This window comes from Pinus tabuliformis, chromosome 4_2 (genome assembly GCF_031772625.1).
Source record: "Pinus tabuliformis cultivar Carrire ecotype Pingquan chromosome 4_2, CPIR1, whole genome shotgun sequence".
In the NCBI taxonomy this organism is placed as follows: Eukaryota; Viridiplantae; Streptophyta; class Pinopsida; order Pinales; family Pinaceae; genus Pinus; species Pinus tabuliformis.
The window spans coordinates 916,744,486-916,762,952 of NC_142304.1; positions in this window are offsets into that span (position 1 = coordinate 916,744,486).

Below are 18,467 nucleotides of genomic sequence, written 5' to 3' on the forward strand. Positions count from 1 at the left end.
CAGCCAGATGGTTTCATTCTTGGAAATGATCCAAATCTTGTATGCAGATTGAAAAAGGCTCTCTATGGTATCAAACAAGCTCCAAGGGCTTGGTACTATCGTTTGGACAAATATCTTCATCAACAAGGTTTTTCAAAAGGATCAGCAGACAACAATCTTTATATAAAAGTTGAAAATGACAAATTGCTAATACTTGTTGTGTATGTAGATGACATTATCTTTGGTAGCAATGAATAAACTATGAGTCAAAGCTTTGCCTTGGTGATGCAGAAAGAATTCGAAATGTCCTTGCTGGGAGAACTGACATATTTTCTTGGTTTGCAAATCCAACAAAAAGAAGGAGGGATCTTTTTGTCTCAAACCAAGTATCTCAAGCAGATTTTGAAGAAATATGGCATGGAAGATGCAAAACCAGTATGTACACCCATGGTCACAGGATGTAGCCTCAGTGCAAATGATGAATCAGCAGCAGTGCATCAACCAACCTACAGATCTATGATTGGAAGTCTACTTTATTTGATAGGTACCCGACCAGACATCATGCATGCAGTGGGAATAGTTGGAAGATTTCAAGCAAATCCGAAGGAAACTCATCTTCAGGCAGTGAAGAGAATCTTTAAATATCTTCAAGGAACTCAAAATTATGGCTTATGGTATCCTAGAGATACAGATCTCACACTTCATGCTTATATAGATGCAGATTGGGCAGGAAGCGTGGATGACAGGAAGAGCACAAGTGGTGGTGCGTTCTTTATGGGTTCTAGATTAGTATCTTGGTTCAGCAAGAAACAGAGTTCGATTGGCTTGTCTACAGCTGAAGCAGAATATGTTGCTGTTGCATCTTGCTCCACTCAACTCCTTTGGATGATGCAGACCTTGCAGGACTTTCAAATCACTTGTACACCACCTATCTCCATCTGATGTGATAACACAAGTGAAATCAGCATTTCAAAGAACCCATTCATGCATTCAAAGACCAAGCACATACCGATCAAGTATCATTTTCTCCGGGAACAAGTACTTGAACAAAAGGTCAAGTTGGAGTATGTTCCTTCTAAGGAACAAGTTGCTGATATACTCACCAAACCATTGCCCAGGGAGACCTTTGAATACCTCATGCAAAAGCTGGGGGTTGTTGATGCATCATCTTGTTGAATCTCTTCTGATGGTTGGTTGTACGCAAGGCTCATCTGGGGCATATGCGTACATGTGCTGGGTTGCGGATTGGTTGAAGATCGAATGGCACAGGTTCAGGGGGAGCATATAATGCATTTTTGGCATTATGGAGGACGTAGAGAAGGAGATCATGGATGCTGGTCTGAATATTGCAGCAATATGTCTCTATCTCTTTCATGGTCATTTATGGTGTTTTGGTGGCTTATGGTTCTTATTTGCAGATCTGGTTTATAGTCAGGGGGAGCATGTTCTTAGGGGGAGCATAACCCTTTGCCCTTGATGTCAAAGGGGGAGAATGACGTTGAGGATCTTGAGGCTGCCATCAAGTCCAAAGGGGGAGATTGTTGGCATTATGATTCTGGTATGGCTCTATGATACAGATGTTGTACTTGATGGCAACACCCCTCAAGTGGAAATGCTCTGATCAGGCTCTCAAAATGTTGGAAATTAAGAGGTACGCAGGAGAATAGCTCTAAAGGTGCATACCTGCAGGTACGTCGTGAAGGGACTGTGGCCAGACACGCAGGTCACCCGTTCAGAAGGTGCGTACCCCCAGTTTACTTACTTCAAGGCAGAGAAGCGCGCTCACGTGGGGTTTCTTATGTTTGGCCAATGGTATTTAGCCCGCCGTTCTTGATTCTATGGTTTTGGCCCGTGGTATTGTTTTATATTATTATTATCATTGAGCCCCATGTTTTTAGGGCCCCTTGTATTGGTTACCTATGGTATTGATCCATGATTTTAGGAAGAGCTTGCCTATATAAAGCAAAGGAGATCACTTGGCTAAGTATCTTTTGCAAATTGAATATCTTAAGATCTGAAATATTGGGTTATTGTTTTAAAATCTTGATCTATATAAAAGTGAAGTTGAAATCGAATCTATGAAGGGTGATCTGTCGAGCGCATGATCCGATCTGAGCATCTGACTATCTGTGGCACACTGGGGGACTGCCAATTCGGCCCTAATCAGAGGTACGCAGGTGATTAACGGTGCAAGTGCGTGGGTACGCAGAGCAGAAGAAGGAGAAGTGCGTGGGTACGCAGAGCAGAAGAAGGCGCAGTGCGTGGGTACGCAGCGCGACAGAGGTTCAGGTGCGTAGGCACAGGGAAAGTACGCGGCGCTTCAGAAGCCGCAGGTGCGTAGGTACGCGGCGCGATAGCATCTGTGGGTGCGTGGCTACAGTAGCAGTACGCGGCGCGATAGTATCTGTGGGTGCGTGCCAACAGTAACAGTACGCAGCGTGATTGAAGAAACAGTGCGTGGGTACGCGGTGCAGCGGAAGGTTCTCTGCGGGTATACGCGGTGCAAATCCAACAAAAAGAAGGAGGGATCTTTTTGTCTCAAACCAAGTATCTCAAGCAGATTTTGAAGAAATATGGCATGGAAGATGCAAAACCAGTATGTACACCCATGGTCACAGGATGTAGCCTCAGTGAAAATGATGAATCAGCAGCAGTGCATCAACCAACCTACAGATCTATGATTGGAAGTCTACTTTATTTGATAGGTACCCGACCAGACATCATGCATGCAGTGGGAATAGTTGGAATATTTCAAGCAAATCCGAAGGAAACTCATCTTCAGGCAGTGAAGAGAATCTTTAAATATCTTCAAGGAACTCAAAATTATGGCTTATGGTATCCTAGAGATACAGATCTCACACTTCATGCTTATACAGATGCAGATTGGGCAGGAAGCGTGGATGACAGGAAGAGCACAAGTGGTGGTGCGTTCTTTATGGGTTCTAGATTAGTATCTTGGTTCAGCAAGAAACAGAGTTCGATTGGCTTGTCTACAGCTGAAGCAGAATATGTTGCTGTTGCATCTTGCTCCACTCAACTCCTTTGGATGATGCAGACCTTGCAGGACTTTCAAATCACTTGTACACCACCTATCTCCATCTGATGTGATAACACAAGTGAAATCAGCATTTCAAAGAACCCATTCATGCATTCAAAGACCAAGCACATACCGATCAAGTATCATTTTCTCCGGGAACAAGTACTTGAACAAAAGGTCAAGTTGGAGTATGTTCCTTCTAAGGAACAAGTTGCTGATATACTCACCAAACCATTGCCCAGGGAGACCTTTGAATACCTCATGCAAAAGCTGGGGGTTGTTGATGCATCATCTTGTTGAATCTCTTCTGATGGTTGGTTGTACGCAAGGCTCATTTGGGGCATATGCGTACATGTGCTGGGTTGCGGATTGGTTGAAGATCGAATGGCACAGGTTCAGGGGGAGCATATAATGCATTTTTGGCATTATGGAGGACGTAGAGAAGGAGATCATGGATGCTGGTCTGAATATTGCAGCAATATGTCTCTATCTCTTTCATGGTCATTTATGGTGTTTTGGTGGCTTATGGTTCTTATTTGCAGATCTGGTTTATAGTCAGGGGGAGCATGTTCTTAGGGGGAGCATAACCCTTTGCCCTTGATGTCAAAGGGGGAGAATGACGTTGAGGATCTTGAGGCTGCCATCAAGTCCAAAGGGGGAGATTGTTGGCATTATGATTCTGGTATGGCTCTATGATACAGATGTTGTACTTGATGGCAACACCCCTCAAGTGGAAATGCTCTGATCAGGCTCTCAAAATGTTGGAAATTAAGAGGTACGCAGGAGAATAGCTCTAAAGGTGCATACCTGCAGGTACGTCGTGAAGGGACTGTGGCCAGACACGCAGGTCACCCGTTCAGAAGGTGCGTACCCCCAGTTTACTTACTTCAAGGCAGAGAAGCGCGCTCACGTGGGGTTTCTTATGTTTGGCCAATGGTATTTAGCCCGCCGTTCTTGATTCTATGGTTTTGGCCCGTGGTATTGTTTTATATTATTATTATCATTGAGCCCCATGTTTTTAGGGCCCCTTGTATTGGTTACCTATGGTATTGATCCATGATTTTAGGAAGAGCTTGCCTATATAAAGCAAAGGAGATCACTTGGCTAAGTATCTTTTGCAAATTGAATATCTTAAGATCTGAAATATTGGGTTATTGTTTTAAAATCTTGATCTATATAAAAGTGAAGTTGAAATCGAATCTATGAAGGGTGATCTGTCGAGCGCATGATCCGATCTGAGCATCTAACTATCTGTGGCACTTTGGGGGACTGCCAATTCGGCCCTAATCAGAGGTACGCAGGTGATTAACGGTGCAAGTGCGTGGGTACGCAGAGCAGAAGAAGGAGAAGTGCGTGGGTACGCAGAGCAGAAGAAGGCGCAGTGCGTGGGTACGCAGCGCGACAGAGGTTCAGGTACGTAGGCACAGGGAAAGTACGCGGCGCTTCAGAAGCCGCAGGTGCGTAGGTACGCGGCGCGATAGCATCTGTGGATGCGTGGCTACAGTAGCAGTACGCGGCGCGATAGTATCTGTGGGTGCGTGCCAACAGTAACAGTACGCATCGTGATTGAAGAAACAGTGCGTGGGTACGCGGTGCAGCGGAAGGCTCTCTGCGGGTATACGCGGTGCAAATCCAACAAAAAGAAGGAGGGATCTTTTTGTCTCAAACCAAGTATCTCAAGCAGATTTTGAAGAAATATGGCATGGAAGATGCAAAACCAGTATGTACACCCATGGTCACAGGATGTAGCCTCAGTGAAAATGATGAATCAGCAGCAGTGCATCAACCAACCTACAGATCTATGATTGGAAGTCTACTTTATTTGATAGGTACCCGACCAGACATCATGCATGCAGTGGGAATAGTTGGAAGATTTCAAGCAAATCCGAAGGAAACTCATCTTCAGGCAGTGAAGAGAATCTTTAAATATCTTCAAGGAACTCAAAATTACGGCTTATGGTATCCTAGAGATACAGATCTCACACTTCATGCTTATACAGATGCAGATTGGGCAGGAAGCGTGGATGACAGGAAGAGCACAAGTGGTGGTGCGTTCTTTATGGGTTCTAGATTAGTATCTTGGTTCAGCAAGAAACAGAGTTCGATTGGCTTGTCTACAGCTGAAGCAGAATATGTTGCTGTTGCATCTTGCTCCACTCAACTCCTTTGGATGATGCAGACCTTGCAGGACTTTCAAATCACTTGTACACCACCTATCTCCATCTGATGTGATAACACAAGTGAAATCAGCATTTCAAAGAACCCATTCATGCATTCAAAGACCAAGCACATACCGATCAAGTATCATTTTCTCCGGGAACAAGTACTTGAACAAAAGGTCAAGTTGGAGTATGTTCCTTCTAAGGAACAAGTTGCTGATATACTCACCAAACCATTGCCCAGGGAGACCTTTGAATACCTCATGCAAAAGCTGGGGGTTGTTGATGCATCATCTTGTTGAATCTCTTCTGATGGTTGGTTGTACGCAAGGCTCATCTGGGGCATATGCGTACATGTGCTGGGTTGCGGATTGGTTGAAGATCGAATGGCACAGGTTCAGGGGGAGCATATAATGCATTTTTGGCATTATGGAGGACGTAGAGAAGGAGATCATGGATGCTGGTCTGAATATTGCAGCAATATGTCTCTATCTCTTTCATGGTCATTTATGGTGTTTTGGTGGCTTATGGTTCTTATTTGCAGATCTGGTTTATAGTCAGGGGGAGCATGTTCTTAGGGGGAGCATAACCCTTTGCCCTTGATGTCAAAGGGGGAGAATGACGTTGAGGATCTTGAGGCTGCCATCAAGTCCAAAGGGGGAGATTGTTGGCATTATGATTCTGGTATGGCTCTATGATACAGATGTTGTACTTGATGGCAACACCCCTCAAGTGGAAATGCTCTGATCAGGCTCTCAAAATGTTGGAAATTAAGAGGTACGCAGGAGAATAGCTCTAAAGGTGCATACCTGCAGGTACGTCGTGAAGGGACTGTGGCCAGACACGCAGGTCACCCGTTCAGAAGGTGCGTACCCCCAGTTTACTTACTTCAAGGCAGAGAAGCGCGCTCACGTGGGGTTTCTTATGTTTGGCCAATGGTATTTAGCCCGCCGTTCTTGATTCTATGGTTTTGGCCCGTGGTATTGTTTTATATTATTATTATCATTGAGCCCCATGTTTTTAGGGCCCCTTGTATTGGTTACCTATGGTATTGATCCATGATTTTAGGAAGAGCTTGCCTATATAAAGCAAAGGAGATCACTTGGCTAAGTATCTTTTGCAAATTGAATATCTTAAGATCTGAAATATTGGGTTATTGTTTTAAAATCTTGATCTATATAAAAGTGAAGTTGAAATCGAATCTATGAAGGGTGATCTGTCGAGCGCATGATCCGATCTGAGCATCTGACTATCTGTGGCACTCTGGGGGACTGCCAATTCGGCCCTAATCAGAGGTACGCAGGTGATTAACGGTGCAAGTGCGTGGGTACGCAGAGCAAAAGAAGGAGAAGTGTGTGGGTACGCAGAGCAGAAGAAGGCGCAGTGCGTGGGTACGCAGCGCGACAGAGGTTCAGGTACGTAGGCACAGGGAAAGTACGCGGCGCTTCAGAAGCCGCAGGTGCATAGGTACGCGGCGCGATAGCATCTGTGGATGTGTGGCTACAGTAGCAGTACGCGGCGCGATAGTATCTGTGGGTGCGTGCCAATAGTAACAGTACGCAGCGTGATTGAAGAAACAGTGCGTGGGTACGCGGTGCAGCGGAAGGCTCTCTGCGGGTATACGCAGGGGATCAGAAGGTGAAGTGCGTAGCCACGCAGGCCAGAGAAAGAAAAACTGCGTATCTGTATTAAGGCATTTATTTGACTGACTTTTCTCTATTGAAAAGGTGTTCTGGGTTTAGTTTACTGTTATTGTTGATCTGGTTACTGCAGTTGACTGGGTGATTTACTTGTACTTGATGATCTCTTGATGTTTATGGATCCAGTTTGAAAATTTATGAAAAGTGGTCCTTGAAAGAAAAGAAGTAGGGGGTTGTAGCTCCCTTCCAGGAGAGACTGGAAAACGAGAGAGAGTTGTAGCTATCTGCAGGTTGCAGCCTGCGTACTGGTAAAGGACTGCACCAGTACAAAACCATTGTAAAAGGAGTTTCTAATTTGAAAGAAGATAGAGACATATTGCAGCAGGTGGTTTTCACCCACATTGGGTTTCCACCTTACATCTGGTGTTCTTTGGTGTGACTATCTGTTTTCTTTGTTCATGCTCATTATTTTATGGTACTGACATGCAAAAATAATTCAAAGTTTAAATAAGGAAGATTTATTAAAAGAACTTGATAATACTGATTCACCCCCCCTCTCAGCGTTATTTCCAACATGTATGATAGAAGATCATATGTTTTTAAGTCATCATAATTCCAAGAGAAAACATTTTTGTATCTATTCAATAGTCTGATAAAGGCAAATCTTTCTTCTGAGGTGAGTCCTAATCCTAGATTAATATTTTGCAGTTTGGCCTCACTGCCAAGATTTATTAATTCAAACCTCAAAGTAGAACTTTGAAGTTTTGAATTAGTAACTTGTTTAAACCTATCCTTGATGTCATAAAGATCCTCAAGCTTGAATACTGATTTAGGTATGGAATTCTCCTCAGGTCTTTGATTTATTTGAAGATCGTGATCACTCTCATCAATAATCTGATCGTCGTAGGATTTCTCAGAGGTTAAGAAATTTAAAATGTCCTCATCGTGATTAAATACCCGCCAATTGGTGACATTGTCTGGAAACGATGGTCTAAAAATCAATTCGAATGAAAACCTATCAAGGTTGTAATCCTCGGATGGGAGGAGCTTAGAAGCAACATTGGCTAATAAATCAGCTGTTGTGTTCTGAGATCTAGGAATGGGAGAGATATTAAATGCTAGAAAATGAGATATAAGGTCTTGCACCAAGGACTGATAATGCTTGAGATGTCCGGAAAGGCAATGAATAGTATTCCTTACCTGTTTGATAACAATCTCGGAATCACCAAATACTTTTAGATATTGCACTTTCAGGCCTATTTCTTTGTACAGTCCTTAAATTAATGCCTCATATTCAGTAGTATTATTTGTACACTCAAATTCCAGTCTACATGATAGCATAGTTTTTTCCCCCTCAGGACTAACTAAAATACATCATGCTCCTGCACCGTCATTAGATTTCGACCCATCAAAATATAAAGACCAAAATATAGGCTTATCTACAGTTTTATTTACAATTTCTTCAGCAATAGTAACACACCTAGATGTATCTATATGAGAAAATTTTTCTATTTGCGATGTGAAACTATTAACCGAAAAAGGTTATAATTGAGCATTAAAATTACCAAAGAATGATTCTAGTGGCTGATTTTCCTGCTCAAACTCCGTTACACTATGGGTCATGTGCTTCTCCCGATCGATCTTAATTTGATTTGGTTTCCCTTTATAGGGAAGCCACATATGAGACCAATCAGTAGAAATGTAACCATGGAGTTTCTCAGACCAATCCCTGCTTAGAATTAACCCATAAAACTCAGGGATGTCAGCAATCAATATATAAATTCTCTGAACAACTCTAGGATCAGCTGATAACCTAATGGTAATTGAATTGATCTCTCTTAATACTTGAACCTTAGTTTGATCCAGCTGAACAATATGTACTGCATATTTTTGGGGCTCAATATTTAATTTTGAGCAAACCGAAGTTGGCATTATGTTTGATGAAGCCCCTGAATTTATTAAGAAATTATGTAGATTTCTATTGTAAATTTCATAGGTCAAGAGAAAAGGATGGGTATGAGAATTAGATCTATCTCCAATCAAAACAGCATCAGTAGCTTCTACTCTATCAGATGGTGGCTTACCTATTCCTTTAGTTGCCTTGGATGGTACAACATTTGGAAGAGGAGAAGAAGATATTGCATTTAATTATTTGAGTAGAAATTTATGTTGATGTTTGAGCTTGCTAAGCTCAAATAAAGAGATATTTTCTCTAGTCTTCTTCATGTCTTCTATGATGTTGTAATCCATAGAGTCAGAGACTACCAATGTCTTGGATGGTGAGGGTGGATTGGAAGATGATGGCTGATTTTGAGTAGGCATTGTTGTAGATTTCTTTAAGGGAGCCTTATCTTTGGTAGTAGGACTTACATTTTTCTTCTTTTGAGTTATTGAACAGGCTCTGCAACTACTTTACTCCTGGTACTTACTCGGAAAGCTTCCTGTTCACTTTCAGTATCTAAATTGGGCAAAATGAAGTCCCACATACCATGGCATTCAACAACCTCATCTTCCTCAGTTTCCTCTGATGACAAGATTGTGTCTTCATCTTCATCATTATCTGGATCTGATTCTACATTAGATATAGCATTAGGTGGTTTTGATTAAGCTCTTTTGAAGTTTCTAAATGGCTTTTTAGTGGAGGTCTCAGCTACCTGTTTCTTAATTTCTACCATTTTATTTGACATAGTCTTTAAAACCTTTTGCAGACCCTCCATATCATATGGATCTTTAGCCACTTTTTTCTTTGAATCGTCTTTAAAAGTAACTTTTTTGGACTTTCGCTCTTCCAGAGTGGTTTTCTTCTCTAAAGTGATGATACGTTTTTCAACGGCGATTGCTTCTTTCATATTCTCTGCTAAAGTGGGCTTTGCAGCTCTATCAACGAAGATTGCTATATTTGAAGGTAAGGCAGATATATACCATTCACTTTGAACCTCTTCACTGGGCTTAGATGTGGCAAGAATCTTATTTAAGAGCTTATTAAATCGCAAGTTGAAATCTTTTATAGGTTCTCTTGATTTAGTTTTAAGATTTGAGAGATCATTGATTAATGTCATTGTAGACCTATCATCACCAAATTTAGTCAAAAATTGTTCTTGGGAAGCATTCCAACTAGTAATGGATCCTGCTGGTAATAAAAAATACCATGATCCAGCTGCTCCTTGTAAGGTGTATGGGAAAATCCTAACAATGACATCTTCTTCTGTCACTTCATTTAAGTTTATTGACAACATGAAGTTGTTTATGTGTTCTTCTGCCAGTATGCCTATATCTGGGTTAAACTTTGGCAACCATTTTTCGGGATGAGCTGGAAATTGACTCAAGGGTGCAGGCATTGCGACTGCCCCTGGATTTTTCCATGGCCTCGATTATGGTTGATTGTGTGCCATTGTTGATCTAATACCAGAGGAAAGCGAGGATGAAGTTACAAGCGGTTGGGAAGAAGATGTTGGAGTTCCAGTACCCTGTTGGACAATAATATTAAGTTGGGGAGTGGATGGTTGACTTTGTAATGGGTTGGATGAAATGGATGATGATGATGAAAGAGTCTCACTATCAGACTCTTTAGGTGTCTTCCTTGCTCTTTTCCTTTTAGGCAAAGGAAATTATGTTGGTTCAATATCAAGCTTTTCACTCTGTAATCTTGTAAGAGGATGAGAAGGAATGTATTGCGAAGTCACACTGCCTTGAGATAAGTCAAACTTCTCTAGTGATATTGAAAACCCTTGAATTTTATGAATTAAATACTGAACTTCAGGAGGTTCAAGAGTGAATTTGTCTGATATGTTCAGGTTTTCAGCAGTGGTTGATGCTTTTTCAACTTCTCGCTTAAAAAATTGGAGATTTAGAATGCGAGGGAGAAATCAGGGGAGATGTTGAGGGAGATTTACTCTCAGAATGGGCTATGGATTTAGATTTACTCGCCATTCATAGTTCATGCTCTCCTTCTAGCACCAAAAATGTTGATGCCTCTAAAATTGTTGCATCAACATCGGGGAAAACCACCTGGTCCGGACCTTAGTGCAGCTCCTTTTTCGTTTGGTGTGGTGGCTCCGACTGGATGTAATGGGACCAGTTTCCCAGTGATATATGAGTTGATGGGTGATTGGTTTGTAATGTATAATGAGGGTGATAAGTGCATTACTCTACAGTGCAAAAATATACAAAGATAACTAATCTATCCCGGGTGTTCTTCTAACAACGTGATTCTTGATTATTTCTATTAACAAATAACCATAAAGATGACTTATTCATAAAATAGAAATATGCATTCATATGATGATTACTTTGTTTAATTAATTAAACAAAGTAATAATAAAAACATTATCACATTGATCATAATATATCACTGACATATATATTCAAAAGATAACAATTTTGAAACATTCAAAAGTGACAAGTTAAAGAATTGCTTTTAAAAACATATATACATATCAATAATAGCAAAGTTGATAAATGCTCATTCACATAAAGAAATAAGAAAAAAGCAGAGATAATAATACCATATGAATTTGGATTTCCCGATGTAAACAACATTCAAATTCTACCTTCTAATTTGGGAATGCCTTCAAAAGACGCAATAGTGCAAATCTCATAAGAGCCTCTTTGTCAAAATGCAGAACTTTGGTCCAATCTTTTATAAAAATATATATCATAAGTACAGTAGTGCAACTTCCGAGTTAAGTTTTAATACAAATTTGAGAACCCTTTCTAAAAACATGAAAGGGTATTTAAATACTAATAATGATAACAAACTATGAATGAAAATCGCTATGCGCTGGTATAACTAAAGACACATAAATCTAGGATTTATCCTGAAAATAGCAGTGTTGCGGCGGTCGAATGGATTCACTGTATCAACTTCTTTTCTTGTGATTACAGTTGACAGATGGCAAGCATAGGCTGGATTTCGGGTGGCTGACTCATCCTAGAGTGTAGCTGAGTTGTATAGGTGGCATCGGAGAGTTCAGAGACCATGTCGTTGATTGCATCCAAGAGACACTTCATTTCCATCTGCTAACTGTGTTGTTTGACAAGGAAAAACCAGAATGTTTCCCATGTCAGGTTTTTGATTCCTCCGATTAATTTTTCACTTTGTGACAGCTCTTGTTTCCAATGTTATAACAATAATTTTACCTTTGGGAGTTTACCTGGAGAGCAGTCTATAATCAGATTAGACATATGCAAACTGTTGTTTATCAATTCGACCAGATTATTTATTGCAGCTCTGCATCTAGACATGGCTCTTTAAGCTTTCGTTAATTGAGACTCCCATTCAAAAAACAAGATTTCCTTATGTGATTCTTGTATCCTTGGCAGTTTGGCAGCTTTTCCTTCTTTTGAATCTTGCCATGATAGAAAATTGGTTAATTTTTCATCTACCTTATCTAATTCAAGCCTAGCATCCACTGATTTTTCAATCATAGATGTAGAGATATCACATAAGGGGGTGGCCAATGATATATTATGACATAGAATATCCAATTTTTGGGACAAAGCCTTGGTTATTTCCAGGGCTTCTATTCTGAATTCATTTACCTGTGGATATACTTTGAACCGTTCTATCTGGTCTTTCATTTGCGCGATTTGTTCTTCTTTTGATTTCTTCTCCTGCTCACTCAACAGCTATAGTCTGCTCAACTCCTGAGACAACTCTTGTTGTTTATGGAGGCTCTGTTCATCAATCCTCTACTTTTCCAGTTTTAACTGCTCTTTTAATTGTTCATTTAGCTGCCTATGTTCTATCAACTGCCGCTCAAGCTGATCTATCTTTTGTTTTTGTCCTACCGATTGTGCTTCTAGTTGGATGATTGCCTGGTATTTTTCCCTCATCAGGTGGCTAATCTCTGAGGCCTTATCCATTGTCGTTGTTGTATAAGCTCTCGCATATTGTGATAGTTTTGTTAAATCTTCGGAGGGATTGACCTCTACTTTTCATACCACGTTCATCATCTCTACATGAGGAGTCAAAAGAGGACTTTGATCAATTTTCCTCTTCTTCCTCTATCTTTTGACTACATCCCTATGCTTTGGACTGTAGAACATCAAGTGCTGGTATTTCTTCAATTTGTAGTACAATCTCCTCCGTAGGATTCTTAGGAATAATCTCCATGTCTTTTTGAAACCTGGGTGGGTCGCTTGTTCCTTGTATTAGAATTGTGTTGATTTCTAGATTTTGCACTATAGCCACTTCTGGTGTAGTGAACCCTTGGGATTTATTGGGGTTACTGATGATTGAATCAAATTGTTCCCATTCCTTGATTAATATGGGATCAATATTAATATTCGTATCAAGGGGTTCACTAGTTCTTCCCTGCTTCTGCTCCCTTTCTGGTATCTTCTCCTTCTCAGGAATCTTTTCAATTTCAGGAGTCTTCTCAATAATTTTCTCCTCATTGTGGCCCTGTGGTTGTACCATAGAGGTTGTATTTAATAAGTCTAAAGGTAGTGTTTCCAATCTTTGTGCTCTGATCCTATAGAATTCCTCTAGGCCTTCTTCTCCCAATTTGATTTTGGAAAAATGTTCGACTTGAGAAAATACTTCTGTTGAAACAAACAAATCATCGTAACTATCCTTCTCATGTTCAAATTTGGCTATTTTGGCCTGAGCAGTAACATTGTAGGCAACCGATCTAGGATCGTACTGCCTTTTTGGGATAATTGCGAGCTTTAACAACTTTATTTTCTCGGCTTCCTTCTCTGCATGTTTGAAATCATGCAGGGTAAAAGCACCACATCGAAGAGGAAATGTCGGCCACATGTGCTTTTTAGAATCCCTAAGATTCTTTGACATCCCTTCAACTGTTATTTGATGTGCTAATTCTCTGGCTAGCAATTTATCAGGGATATACAGGGGAAGGACATGTGGGTTGGCAAGGTTGCCGAAAAGTCTTATGTAGGTGAATCTCTCTTCTCCAAACCAACTACCAATTGCAGTTAGGTCGACTGATGCTTCCTCAGATAACCTAGGAGCAGGCTTATTGAATATGGCATAATACACGGGAAGGATAAAACCATGAAAAATTCTATATAGGTGGTTTTTGTAATGGGCTTTCCACAGTTCCTTATGATAGAGGTGAATGGGGTTGGGGTCCTATGGAGTCCATTTCCATCCTAGAATAGGATATTCGAAATTGAAACAAATAGTGTCCATAATATAGGCACTCATGTAAAACGGGGGTATCACCCGAGTAGCCACAACCCTGCTTTTCTATAGTCAAGTATTTGGTTGGCAATTTTATCAGACAAGATGGTCGCCCAATCCATGATAAAGCCATTAATTTTAGCCTCCATTAATGGTACTGTCTCTATAGAAAATTTAGCAGCATCATGGACACCGAAGAGTCTGCACATCATTTTACCAGCATAACAATAAGGAGAGGCCAATGAATCTACGGACTACATACCCAAAGTTTCATGCTTGTTCTTGGTTGGAAAATGCCTCCATTGTCTGATAGGGTCAGATTCGATGGCGTTCTCCTTGGTGAAAGCCTCCAAAAACACTTTGTTATAATGCTTCTCCGGTTGAGGCAAATGGTACATTTGTCTAATATCTTCTGCTCTAAATGACCCAAATATTCTTCCATCAGTTGTGAAGAAAGTTTTGTCTATGGTTTTGATGCTCTCAATAACCCACCTAACCACGTCATTATAGGGTAAAACTTTGGCGCGAGCTGCTATTCTATGAAGATATGAGTAGGCCAATTCCTTAAGAGTATTCTCTGATTTACTCGTGGAATCTATTGTTGCCTCTTCTTTGAGTTCTTCAGGATCCTCTGCTTCCAGCAAATTGTAGACTCTCTCCCATGAAGCTTGGCCTAGACCGAGGCAGGTAGTATCAAATATCAAAACCTTCTTCCTTGGTTCTTCTTTGACTACGACAAGAGCCTTTGGTTTCTTCACCTTCTTCGTCATTTTCTCTGGATTCATCAACTCAGAGTTGCTCTTCACAAACAATGAAAGAACATAACAGAGAAATAAACCCGCTCAAAGCCAATGTGAAATGAAAAGAGTTATGGTAATTCAAGCATGATAATCTAAACGTAATCAAGTATTACCACAAATGAAATCCTCCAAGGAATCAACCTTAACTGCTAAATTAATGACCTCCATAACTGTCGATCATGATAAATAAATGTAATAATTATACATCGCATCGTACATATGTGTGATGGTCCTTTAAAACGAATCTTTTGGTTTTCCCAATCAGCAATCAGCGATAAATCACATATCGCAGATCAGGAGGTTCACCGGTCAAGATTAACGTTTCCATTGGTAGCCCCAATTGCGATAAAGGTAAGTAGTATAATAAGGCAAAGGGATAATCAGTGAATCTATTTTTTTTCGTTTATTATTGATTTAAGGGTTACGCCTGCTAATATACACTTTAATGGCCTTTTCTCGTAAAGCACACTTTCCTTTATGATATCGGATCGGCAAATTTGAAAGGGCTTTTGCTATGTGTCACATGGTATGTGCGATCGCGATTGCGATTGTGTTATCACATCGAGGGTTTGGTATAGACCTTTCAACTTTGCGGTTTGCGATCTTCGATTTCATTATCGCATCGGAGATTTTCTTATGAGAGCTTCTCAAAAAGGATATGACAAAGTATACTACATTTTTTTTAACAAAATGTTTTGGATATTATTTCTATTGGATCAGACCTTTTGATAAGGATTTCCATGTGTTATGTGACTAAATCCAAGCATGCTATTATTGTTGAATTATTGAATTTAACTAAGTCTTAAAAAAGGGACCCATTTCTATTTAAAGTTTTTGATAAAAATTTTGAAATGGGGGGTTGTTTTAAGCACAACACAACATCAAATATAAGACAAAAAGCACCAATTGTGTCTTTGACTACCTTAGTCAACCTTCAATTGCAACACTATCCATGGTGCTTTGCTCCTACACCAAGGTAAGTGGCTCCTCCATGGCCAAATTCAGCAAAAGTTTCCCTTCTAATGGAGCTGTTGGGTTAATAAAAAGGCATATTTTCTCCTCATTAATTGCTTTATTTCATGTTTATCCTTACATGATTATCTATGTTTATGAATTGAAATAAAGGAAATTACAGTTAAAGTTGGATGAAAGCAGTTGGTAACAAATTAGATAGATCTAGCACTGGAAACTAACTTTTTACTATCCATGTGTGCAGAAGACGTGGATTGGTCAATAGTCGTTCATTTGACAGAGCAGCACCAGGCTGTAAAAGTGAAAGACAGTGTCCAAAGCAGGCAAGACAGTGAGAGACCAGGTAGACCAATACTATTTCATGACAGAATCAAAATATGTATTGTGAAATCCTCAGGATCCCCTGATCCTGAGGATTCTCTTTTATCTAGTTTACTCTTTTACTCTTATATAAGGTCGAAAGGCAAACGAGTTCAATCAGATTTATGTAATTTATAATTATTATTTTTGGGACATATACTATTATTATCTCAGTGATGTTCTAATCTGGTTACTTATATTAATGAAATACTGCGTTTGATCTTCACTTATATTTTGAGTATTCCTTAATGCAGACTTTTGGCGACTCTAGGCCCAGTCAAGAGAAGTTCTATTGCTTTCTTGTGTTATAATCTTTCCATTTGAATCTTTATTGATTGTTAATGTTCATTTAATATTATTTCGCTTATTGTGAGGATTAATGATTCCAATTCATATTGTTGTTGATTTCGATTCATACTTAGTCATGTGATGTATCAGAGTAATGCATTGATTTGATTGGTTATATTAGTTCCAGAAGTAGATTGTTGTTCATTCTAATTTATGATATCATAGATCTTAGAGATAGTGTTAATTAATTTCCATAATCCGCTGACAGAGAATAGTTCTTGTTTATAAATCATTTATCGTATTTGTTTTATTGTCGTTAAATTAAGAATTGTCGTTCAATCGAGATTGTCGTTCAATTGAGAATTGTCGTTCAATTGAGATTGACATTCAATTAGGATTTTCTATTCAATTCTGATTTGCAATATATTAACATTGATGTTCAGTTGTTACAGTTCTCTTTCTTAATCAAGTGAGTTAATTTTAATTCTATTTGAAGATTTCCAAGCGTGATTCTTTGCATTCGCATTCAGATTCATTTGAGTTTGGAATAAGTAGACAGAATTGTAGAGTGTGTTAAGAGTTATTTCAGAGTTATTTCTTCCATAGTTATTTCTTTAAGAGTTGTGTGAATTAAGTTGGAAATATAGTTATTAGTGATTGCAATGATTTACCTTTAGCTAACCTCTGAATTCACTGCATAGATTGTGCTAACACTCTTGAGATAAAAAAACTTACCTTGGGTTGACAATTAATGTAGGAATTAAGATTGTCTGTAAAAAGACATCTTAGTGCACCAACATTTTGGCATCATTGTCGGGGAGAGTGTTCCAAGTGATTTCCTTTTATCTTGTTGTGAAAGAATTGGGTTTTAAAAATGGAAGGTAATAACCTGCGTACCTAGCAAGTAAAGTGCTTTCTTACCAGCCTGCGTTTCAGCAAAAGCTTAGAGGTTAAATAGGAATTGGTTTTTATGAATGACTAGGAATAGAAAGATAGAAAAGGAGTAGAACCATCCACCTAAATCCGCAAAACCAAAAGGATCAGTGAACCTTGGGACAATAACCTTTAAAGATGAAATCGTAAGAAAAGCAGAGTCTCAAGCATCAGTATAATTCCAGGCAGTACCTGGAAAAATTTCTACTGTTATCCCTCAAGCAGCAGGCTCACCATCTGCAACTTACGTTGAGATTCAAAGCCAAGTTGGAGGATCAGAACAAAGTCTTCAAGCTACAATAAGTTTAAATTTTTATCCTCTATAAGAGCGAAAATCTTGTAACTTAAGAGAAGGAGAAGGAGAAACCATTGGGACTGTTAAGGCAGAACCACAGCTGTCTGAGTAGGGATCTCCTGTGATCCTAGATCTAGGTAGTGTTGCAAACCCAGCTCGGGTTGTTAATCCTCTTCTTACTCAAAAATCACCCCTTGAAATCCCCGAAGGTTATTGGCACGTCTTTGACCAAATGGAAGATCAGCCACCTCAAGGTCAAACCTCGACATTAGAGTACCCCATAGTCAACCAAGTGGCCAATGCCCCCATGAAGGTTATTCCTCATCAAAGCATCTCAACTTTCCATGGGATGATCACAGAGGATCCCAATGCTTTCCTCTTTGAGTTTGATGTCCTCTATAGAGGGTATGACTACACCACAAACCCCCAAAAGCTAAATTTGTTCCCTTCCACTCTGAAAGGAGTAGCCTTAAGATGGTTCATGGGTCTGGGTGGGCAAGCTATTAATTCTTGGGATGAGATGAAAACCTCCTTCCTCAAAAGATGCCAGGACTTTTGTAAGACTATGGAACTGAAAGATGAAATTTTTAAGATGACTGCAAAAGATAATGAAACACTAGAAGAATATGTAGAACGGTTTAATTATAATTTTCAGAGGTATCCAGACACTACCTTACCGAAAGAAGTCCTAAGAGCTATCTTAATTAAAGGAATGAAAGAGGAATGGGTAGAAACTCTAAATTTAATGGGAAAATGAGATATTTCTCAGGAAGATTATGATGAAATCATTCGCTTGTGTATCAGTTGTTCGCGAGGAAGCACACGTACAAGAACAGGAAGTCGAGATCCCATGAGCA